Source organism: Hyla sarda, chromosome 5 (genome assembly GCF_029499605.1).
Source record: "Hyla sarda isolate aHylSar1 chromosome 5, aHylSar1.hap1, whole genome shotgun sequence".
NCBI classification, from domain to species: Eukaryota; Metazoa; Chordata; class Amphibia; order Anura; family Hylidae; genus Hyla; species Hyla sarda.
This window is the reverse complement of record NC_079193.1, coordinates 304,839,157-304,849,436: the sequence shown is the minus strand read 5'-3', so window position 1 is coordinate 304,849,436 and position 10,280 is coordinate 304,839,157.

Sequence of the window (10,280 nt, the reverse complement as noted above, 5' to 3'; positions counted from 1 at the left end):
TCATTAAACTCCATTTTACAGCGTTCCAGGCTATTGGAGACCTAAGATGGCGGATCCACATGTGAGTACATGGGGCAGGGGATTATGGGAGGGCAGGAAACAGCGGTGGGAATGAAGGTAGGCGGGCTGACCCTGAATCACATGTGAGATGCAGCCTATCAGTGTTCACTGACCCCTGTGATGTCACAGCCCCTATATAATCAGCGGCCATCTTGCCTCTCTTCATTTCATCTATGCACTCAGATAGAGAGGACAGGACTGCGTGTGTGTGAATAGCTCATACCACAGCGTTACACTGCAACTGCTAGTCACATCAGCATTAGGGAAAGGCAGGAGTGCAGAGTGCTTTGCTGTTAACACTGAGAAGGATCATTGATATCTAAACCTCCTATTCACGTTATTGAGTATTGCAGCAGAGAGGGGCAGATAGCTGTCAGCTGCCTCATACAGATCTCCAAGCTGCCTGAACTTTCTGAAGCATCTTATCTCCTAATTTTGCAATTGAGTTTATTTTTTTTGCTCCACAAATCTTCTGCTGCTTAGAATTGTGGTACAGAGTGCAACTTAGCGTTTAATCCCTGGATTTTTTTTGTGGTGCTTCACTATTGGGTCCTGCTGCTGTTCAGAAATACGTAATTGTTCAGTGGACTGTAGTGCATTTGTACCATTTTGTACCTGTTTATCTGTCAAGGGGCTACATACTGTGCAAGTCCAAACAATAGTACTCACCGGCAGTTTAAAAAAAAAATAGATTTTCTGCATATAGTTACGCATATTATTGCCCTCATCAGTGCATACCGCATAGGTACATCCAAGTATTGTACCATTTAGTACCTGTTAAGCTGTCAAGGTGCTCCATACCATCAAAGTTCAAACAATAGTATCCACCGGCTGGTGTTTTACAAAATACAGATTTTTTTCTGCGTATAGTTAGGCATATTATTGCCCTCATCAGTGCATACCGCATAGGTACATCCAAGTATTGTACCATTTAGTACCTGTTAATCTGTCAAGGTGCTCCAACCCGGCAAGTGGGTTACCCGCACCTGTCGGTGAAAGATAGACACACGCTGGTCCGTTCAGTGTAGCGTGCGTGCAGCCCCTGACATCTGAGGGCATAACACACCTGTTATTGCTCGATCTCGCGAGTGATCGTGCAATGTAATGGGTTATTAAAGCCTCTTGGGTACTGCTGATGCCTACTCCTGACTGCTCCTGTGTCTTACAGGAACTACTTGACTTCATGATGCTTCTGGGCTTGGGCCTTTAATTTTAGGATTTTTTAAATACATACATACATACATGCTTAATTTAAATTTCAACATTTGTGGTGCAATGTATGGGGTTATTAAAGACTCTTGGGTAGTGTTTTTTTTTTTCTGATAATTATCACAGTAATAAACTTGAATTTTCCACAATAATAACCATTACACCATTGAACGATTGTTGCGTGTGATTTTTTAAGTAAAATTAAAAAAATAATAATAATACGCAGAGGGATGAACTCTGCTTCTTTATTTCATAAAAAAATATTTTATAGAAGAATGTCTTTTGGTGGTCCACCGTCCTGCATTATAGAGTCTTCTGGACTCTTGGATATGCGCTTGTTCTTAAACAAAGGTACAAAAACCAAAAATGGCCGGTCAGGGCTATGGAGATGTTGCGCCTACATCTTACAGCCACATGAGCCCTGTTGGTGCTTGTGAGATTAGGTCCTTTGTACCCACACGGCAGGGTCCGGGACACAAATTTTTATTTAAATTTCAAATAAAAAAAATCACACATTTCAATGGTCTCCTCATGCTGCAGCCAACTCCAGGCTGCGTCATTCTGGTAATATATAGAGAGCACTCGCTGTCCTAAATTTTCGTTAACATTTTTCGTCAAAAATGTTTGTCTTTTTTATTAGGGATTGTGAAGCTGTGGTGCGTACTCATGCATCAGCCAACTCCAGCCTGTGTCATTCAGCCAATATATGGTTTGCTGATGGCGCTGCTGGGCCTGGGTCTGGGAATTTCACATTTTCTCATAGGTAGCACCCGCTATCCAAAAGTCTTCTTCATAAATTTCTACAATTGTTGTGTTTTTTTGGAGGGATTGTGAAGCCCTAGTGTGTACTCATGCATCAGCCAACTCCAGGCTGTGTCATTCAGGCAATATATAGGTAGCACCCGCTGTCCTAAATATTCTTAAAATTATTTTAAAAATGGTTGCTTTTTCTTTGGAATTCTGAAGCCCTGGTGTGTACTCAATGCTGCTTCCTGCTACACTCTGTCAGTCTGTTGGTCCTGCGACAGTGTGCTACTCCGCCTCCACTGTGTCTTAAGCCTCCACTGCCCGGACAAGTCTCAGTGGCCCTTCAGCATACCATGTTTGCAGGTCACGGCGGTGTCACGTTGTTCTTCACATAGTTTGCCTTGGCGAGAAGTCATGGAAACAATGGCCGGTCAGGGCAATGGGGGCTTGTTGGATTTGGTCCTTCGTACCCACACGCTGGGGTCCGGGACACGCAAAGGTTGTTTTAAATTTCAAATCAAAAAATGATGGCGCTGCTGGGCCTGGGTCTGGGAATTTCAAATTTTCTCATGGGTAGCACCCGCTATCCAAAATCTTTTAAAAAAATTTCTAAAATTGTGGTGTTTTTTTTGGGGGGATTGTGAAGCCCTGGTGTGAACTCGTGCATTAGCAAACTCCAGGCTGTGTCATTTAGGCAATATATGAGTAACTGATGCCGCTGGGGGGCCTTGGTCTGGTAATTTCAATTTTTCTCATGGGTAACACCCGCTATCCAAAATCTTAAAAAAAAATTCTATAATTGTGGGCGGAATTGTGAAGCCCTGTGTACTCGTGAATCAGCCAACTCCAGGCTGTGTCATTCAGGCAATATATGCTTTACTGATGTTTTAATTTTCAAATAAAAAAATGATGGCGCTGCTAGGCCTGGGTCTGGTAATTTCAAATTTTCTCATAGGTAGCACCCGCTATCCAAAATCTTTAAAAAAAAATTCTAAAATTGTGGTGTTTTTTGGGGGGGATTGTGAAGCCCTGGTGTGTACTCATGCATCAGCCAACTCCAGGCTGTGTCATTCAGGCAATATATGGGTTGCTGATGCTGCTGTTGGGCCTGGGTCTGGGAATTTCAAATTTTCTCATAGGTAGCACCCGCTATCCAAAATCTTCGGTTTAAATTTCTTAATTCATCTTTTAGTCTTAGGGATTGTGAAGGCCTAGTGACTACTCATGCTGCTGGCGACTCCGGGCTGTGCCATTCATCCACTATATGGTCTCCTCATGCTGACAACATGTCCATGCTGTGTCATTCAGCCACTATATGGTGTCCTCATGCTGCCAACACCTCCACACTGTGCCATTCAGCCACTATATGGTCTCCTCATGCTGCCAACACCTCCACGCTGTGTCATTCAGCCACTATATGGTGTCCTCATGCTTCAGCTTCATCCAAGCTGTGTCATTCAGCCACTATATTGTGTCCTCATGCTGCCAACACCTCCACACTGTGCCATTCAGCCACTATATGGTGTCCTCATGCTGCCAACACATCCACGCTGTGCCATTCAGCCACTATATGGTCTCCTCATGCTGCCAACACCTCCACGCTGTGTCATTCAGTCACTATAAGGTCTCCTGACACTGATGCCACCACCATCAGTAATTGTGCTGCTGTGCGGCAGTGATTCTAAGAGCGATGCCAGTATTCTGCATGTTATTCTTAATATCAGTATTATCCACATACACTCCATATGCGTTTTAGAACACAACAAAGTGTTCTATACCCCTATAGAGGCTGTATGTAGGCTAGAAATAGCCTTTTTTAATATAGATTCGCCGCAAAAAAATTGGGATCGAAACAAACTTTATCGGAAAATTCGGCGAATCGGCCGAATCAAATTTTTTAAAAGTTCACTTATCTCTAATCTAGAGTAAAAAAAAAAGTAAGGCTATTGCATAGGGAGACCTGATAAAGAGGGGTAAAAAACCCTCAAAATGCGTTGTCTTCTATCCAACAAACCTAGAATCATAGCATAACACACGAAGGGAAAAATCTAGAGAAGCCGTCACTGCCTTAACCCTACAAGTCCAATACTGAAACGCACATGTGAGCGGCACAGGTGTGACAGTGTCAATGATACAGGTAGTGCTACACATTATAGAAATTACTAAATATGCAACACAAAAAGAAGAAAAAGTGGAGTGCTCACCAATGCAGTAGTCAGGCAGGCGTAGGAAGCTAATCCATGGACCGTATATAATGAATAGTATGTGTAGCTCACCTGAAATAAAGATATAAGTACTTGAGGTTAATGGTGTTACCTTAACCCAAAAAGGCCTGTAACTGAAGAGTGTATGGGATATAAATGTAATATTTATATTAACCAGTCCTCTAAAGTCCTAAAGATAAAGAATAGATAGGAAATGAGAGATGAAATGTATATAACAATTTATTAATGGATATAACAATTTATATAACAATTTATATTCCTATCAATTTCATTCCTATCATCTCTCATCTTACATTTCATATACAACCAATAATCCATGGACCGGGTCGGTCCCGAGCAGGGAGGCGGCAGATGCATCCGTGGAGTTCAGATGTTGGGCCACTGACTGTATCATGCCCCTAGGCGCTTCGTCCGGCCGCTTAGACGTCATCACGCTTACTCCTCATCTTTATACTTCTTCCCCAATGCACTGGTCCAGTGACTACAAAAACCAGGAGAAAAAAAAATGAAACAGTGAGTATTAACCCATTATTTACTTAATTCTTAAAAAAAAGTAATAAAAACAAGCTAATGCAAGACAGCACTAAACTGTGAACTGGGGATGAATGGGAAGTGTTACAATAATGCATCTAATTCGTTTTTATTGTTAAAACCTAACGGTCCTACTGCATTCAATCTTAGGATAAATTTGGATTCCTTCTGTAATAATATTGTTTTTATTACTTTTCTCTAAGTATTAAGTAAATAATGTTAAGTATTATACTCACTGTTTCGTTTTTTTTCCTGGTTTTTGTGGTCACTGGAACAGTGCATTGGGGAAGAAGTATAAAGATGAGGAGTATGCGTGATGACGTCTAAGTGGCCTGACGAAGCGCCTAGGGGCATTATACGGTCCGTGGGCCGACATCTGAACTCCCCCAGATCCATCTGCCGCCTCCCTGCTCGGGACCGACCCGGTCCATGGATTAGCTTCCTACGTCTGCCTGACTACTGCATTGGTGAGCGCTCCGCTTTTTCTTCTTTTTGTGTTGCATATTTAGTAGTTTCTTTTCAATAAGATTTTATTGGCATTTTAACAATACAGGAAGGATAACAAAAGGAACAACTTGCTATGACACTCGTATATCCATCATTACAAAGGAAGCAAGGTGAATTTAAACAAGATCAAAAGTCTCGACAATGAATGCTAATAATACAAGATAACATACTTCTTGATATGTTGACTTATAACTTTGGGTTAAGAAGACTATAACAGAACTTGTCCCTAAATTGGAACAAATCAACGCTGGGTTCATCTTTAGATGTTAGCTTGTCATTAAAATACTGGATAAATTAGTCAAGAAAACATATCTAGTCCAGTTTTGACTCTGACAAAACAAAAACAATAAATAATGATTAGTAGTTTCTATAGTGTGTAGCACTACCTGGATCATTGACACTGTCACACCTGTGCCGCTCACATGTGCATTTCAGTATTGGACTTGTAGGGTTAAGGCAGTGACGGCTTCTCTAGCTTTTTCCCTTTGTGGGTTATGCTATTGGTCTTATATGTTAGCCTGAGCACGCCTTGCAAATTAACCCATAGTGTAGGTTCACTTTCAAATGAACCAGAACTCAGAAGCACAGATGGAAGAGACAGTGAAGATTTTGGCAAATCATTTCATGCAGGGAGAGCAAGCGTGGGGGAGTTCTTTTCAGTCTGCAAACAAAGGGATGAAATTCATATGCTCAGTACAAAGACTCTTGAATTCAAGGTATCATCTCTGGCTGAACGCGAGACAAAATTGTTTTGGACCGTTAATTCGCTCCAAGCGTACAGTGATAACAACCGGACTCCTAGAGGTCTAAGACCATGTAAATATCCTTCGCAATTTACGAATAATCCTACGTTTGTGGAGAAATGGGATGCATTGCATTTACAGCATCCCCTTAAGCTACAACAGTTAGTGTTAGAACAGAACAAAATTGAATACGAACAGGTTTGCGCTGAACTTTGCAAAGCATGTCACAAATTAAAAACTAGATTATCAGAAACACAGTTTTCTAAACACATGAATAATCTTGATAAAAAATTAACGGTTCTACAGGTTTCTGTTAAAGAAATTAAAAGGGATAAATTGTTAAGAGACAAAAGAGACTTTTGAAACTAAGCAAATATTTTCATGGAACAAAAACAAAAATAATAATGATAAAAAAAGTGAGAAAAAATTCAACAGAAAACAAAAAACAGACAAAAAAAAAAAAAAAACGGGAAAAGCCTCTGATTATTTTACAACTGACTCTAACTGAGTCTAATCCGGATGAAGCGGAATCGAAAACCCCTATGGCTGAGGCGGGGAACTACGAACAGCCCCAAAAAGGGGCAGAATAAGACGAGGGGACAGAAGAAAAAGTCTTCCTGGAAAAACGCAAATTGAAACGGAAAACAGTAACATGGCGGTAACTCAACAGAGCCTAGTAATTAATTTGACCGATGTGCAGCTATCTCCTGCATGCCTGTCAGCACTTGAGAAGGGCTTAAATTTCGGTTTAAATGAGGATTTAGATTTTGTTACTTTTGAAGAAGACCTTTTTAAGGGGGTGAGAGCACTTAATCTAAAAAAAAAAAAAAGGAAAAAAAATTCTGCACCACACAAGCAAATAATAAAAAAAATACAAAAAATGACATCACACTAAAAAGGGAGAGATTCAATGTGTTGTGGGCCCTTTGGGCTTTTTGCTGGAGCAGGGGATGGAGCCTCGATTATGTGGTAACAAAAGAACTAACAGAATTACTGGAGGATGGGAAATTTGAATATAGCGAAAAAGTTGAGCCAAACCATGAACAGTCACAATTTTTTAGGGGAGGTAATCCCTCGACTTTCAACACCACAATTGCTCCAGGAAGCTCCTTGGATCTGTTTTACACCACAGTGTGCAGGGAAATCAAATCCCTGCTTTATCCAAAAGCAACAAATAATATTTCAGGGATAGAAAAACAGGTTTTGACATGGTTGGCGAATCGTGAAGCTATCACGGTATCAAAGGCGGATAAAGGGGGAGCAACGGTTTTGTGATAGACAGAGGATTACAACAAAGCAATTTAAAAACAACTGAATAATGAAACGGTCTACGGAAAATTAACAGTTGAACCTACTGGAAAAATTGTGGAAAATGTTCGCAATATCCTGAGAAGGAATGTTGAAAAAGGTATATTAACACAAAAAAAAAAAAAAATGGCAGAAAAGCTGATCCCTATCAATCCTTGTAAACCCTATATGTACATTCTCCCCAAAACACACAAAAACATTAACCCACCCCCAGGCCGCCCTATCATTGCCGCTATTGGATCTCCCACACAGTACCTCTCCATTTACTTAGATTGGCTATTATCCCCGTTACTTTGATCTATCCCTACTTTTGTCAGCGATACAGGAGATTTAATTAGATCCCAACAGAAATTTCAGTGGACATGGGGACTTAGTTTGGCCTCTATTGATGTGGAGAGCCTGTATACCCGCATCCCTCGCGATGCGGGTATACAGGCTCTAAGGAAATTTTTTGTCCTCCACACCAAGATCAAGGGAATTTATTGATTTTGTGGCAGAAGTCACATTGTTTTCAATGTGCAGGGGACTGGTATAGGCAATTACTGGGGACCGCGATGGGGTCCCCAGTTTCTTGCATATACGCCAACATTTTTTTGAGCATTTTTGAGCATAATTATATTCTCACCACCCTGAACCCGTTTTTGTAGTACATCAAATTTATTTTGAGATATGTGGACGATATCCTGGTTATCTGGTTCGGCACGCCGGACCAGTTCTAGGAGTTTGTCTCATATCTAAATGATGTAAATGACATGAATATGTTATTCACTTCGGTGAACGTGGGCAAATCCATCAAATTTTTGGATGTGAAGGTCAGCATAGTGGATGTTTAAACAACAACACAAATCGTGGTCTCAAATGGCTGGAGGTGCTCCACCCCAAATGCAGTTGTGCATATATACTGGGGGAGAAGATCCTGCCCTTGTAGTCCATTGCTAGGGGCGATCCCCAGCATAAAAATGCATACAATGGAGGATGTCTGCAGCGGACTACAAGTGCCACAATAGAATCCTACACCAGATAAACGGTGTGGATGTGTAACAATTAGAATAATACAATACAGAAATTTGGGTGCACTACTGTGGTAGATGTATACAATGACATTGGCTAATCCCTCAACACTGATGTTAAAATTGAGACATTCGCCAGTGTATCCTTATATTAAGGACACACCAGAGCCCGCACACCAACGCCAAGGTTTCTCAGATGGCACGGGACCAAACGCTAACCTACCTGTGCGTAAAAAGCAAAAACCAGGGGCCAGTGGGCAATTACAGCAGCACTAGGTCGACATGCAGCCTGCTCCCAGTTCCCTCCAGCGTGACTAGGCACACATACAATGGAAGGGGGGAGAGAGGCTACAAGCCCCACCCAAGTTGGCTGATATAGGTGCATGGCCTCACAGGTGCAACCCTAATGCTGCCTGGAAAATGTTCAAGGCGCATTAACATATGGAGTTTACACACCTCCAAGTATACATTTTTAAACAACAACAAAAAACGTGGTCTCAAATGGCTGGAGGTGCTCAACCCCAAATGCAGTTGTGCATATATACTGGGGGAGCAGATCCTGCCCTTGTAGTCCATTGCTAGGGGCGATCCCCAGCATAAAAATGCATACAATGGAGGATGCCTGCAGCGGACTACAAGTGCCACAATAGAATCCTACACCAGATAAACGGTGTGGATGTGTAACAATTAGAATAATACAATACAGAAATTTGGGTGCACTACTGTGGTAGATGTATACAATGACATTGGCTATCCCTCAACACTGATGTTAAAATTGAGACATTCGCCAGTGCATCCTTATATTAAGGACACACCAGAGCCCGCACACCAACGCCAAGGTTTCTCAGATGGCACGGGACCTAACGCTAACCTACCTGTGCGTAAAAAGCAAAAACCAGGGGCCAGTGGGCAATTACAGGAGCACTAGGTCGACATGCAGCCTGCTCCCAGTTCCCTACAGCGTGACTAGGCACACATACAATGGAAGGTGGGAGAGAGGCTACAAGCCCCACCCAAGTTGGCTGATATAGGTGCATGGCCTCACAGATGCAACCCTAATGCTGCCTGGAAAATGTTCAAGGCGCATTAACATATGGAGTTTACACACCTCCAAGTATAAATTTTTGTTTAAAAAATTATACTTGGAGGTGTGTAAACTCCATATGTTAATGCGCCTTGAACATTTTCCAGGCAGCATTTTCCAGGCAGGTGGATGAGTTATCGGAGCATTTGATCGCAAGAGGATACCCAAGAAAATTTGTTACCCAAGCCCGGAAAATAATTGACAAGGTTTGAAGGGAAAAATTTTTGTCCCAGAATAGTCAAAAAAAGAAGGAAAAATATGAAAACAAGGGTAGAGCCATGTTTCTCATTTAAAAATACACCGCTAAATGACAAAATTAAAAAAGTGATTTATGCTAATTGGTTTATGTTAGAAAAGGACATGGACTTAATCGAGGTCACATGCAAAAAACCAATTGTGACATACAGATGGAACAAAACTATAAAAGATTTTATGAAACACAATCAGAAAAAAAATTGTGAATCAATTTGGTTAACAGATACCCGAGCTGTGGGAAATTTCTGTTGCGGTTTTTGCTCGTTTTGCGAGATGAATGTAAAAACAAATAAAATACAACTAGTGAGCAACACTGTATTTGTAAAGACTATACTACATAGGAAAGACCAAATGCTCCCTGTTCCACCGAATTAGTGAACATGTCAGATCCATTAAAGCAAAAAAAGGTTCTCAGGTGAAACTACAGGGTTAAAATTTGGAGCCATTGAGAGAGTGGAGTATCCGAGCAGAGGGAAGGACAGGCACCAAGTATTATTACAGAAGGAATCCAGATGGATCCTAAGATTGAATGTAGTAGGACCGTTAGGTTTAAACGATAAAAACAAATAAGGTGCATTATTGTAACACTTCCCATTCATCC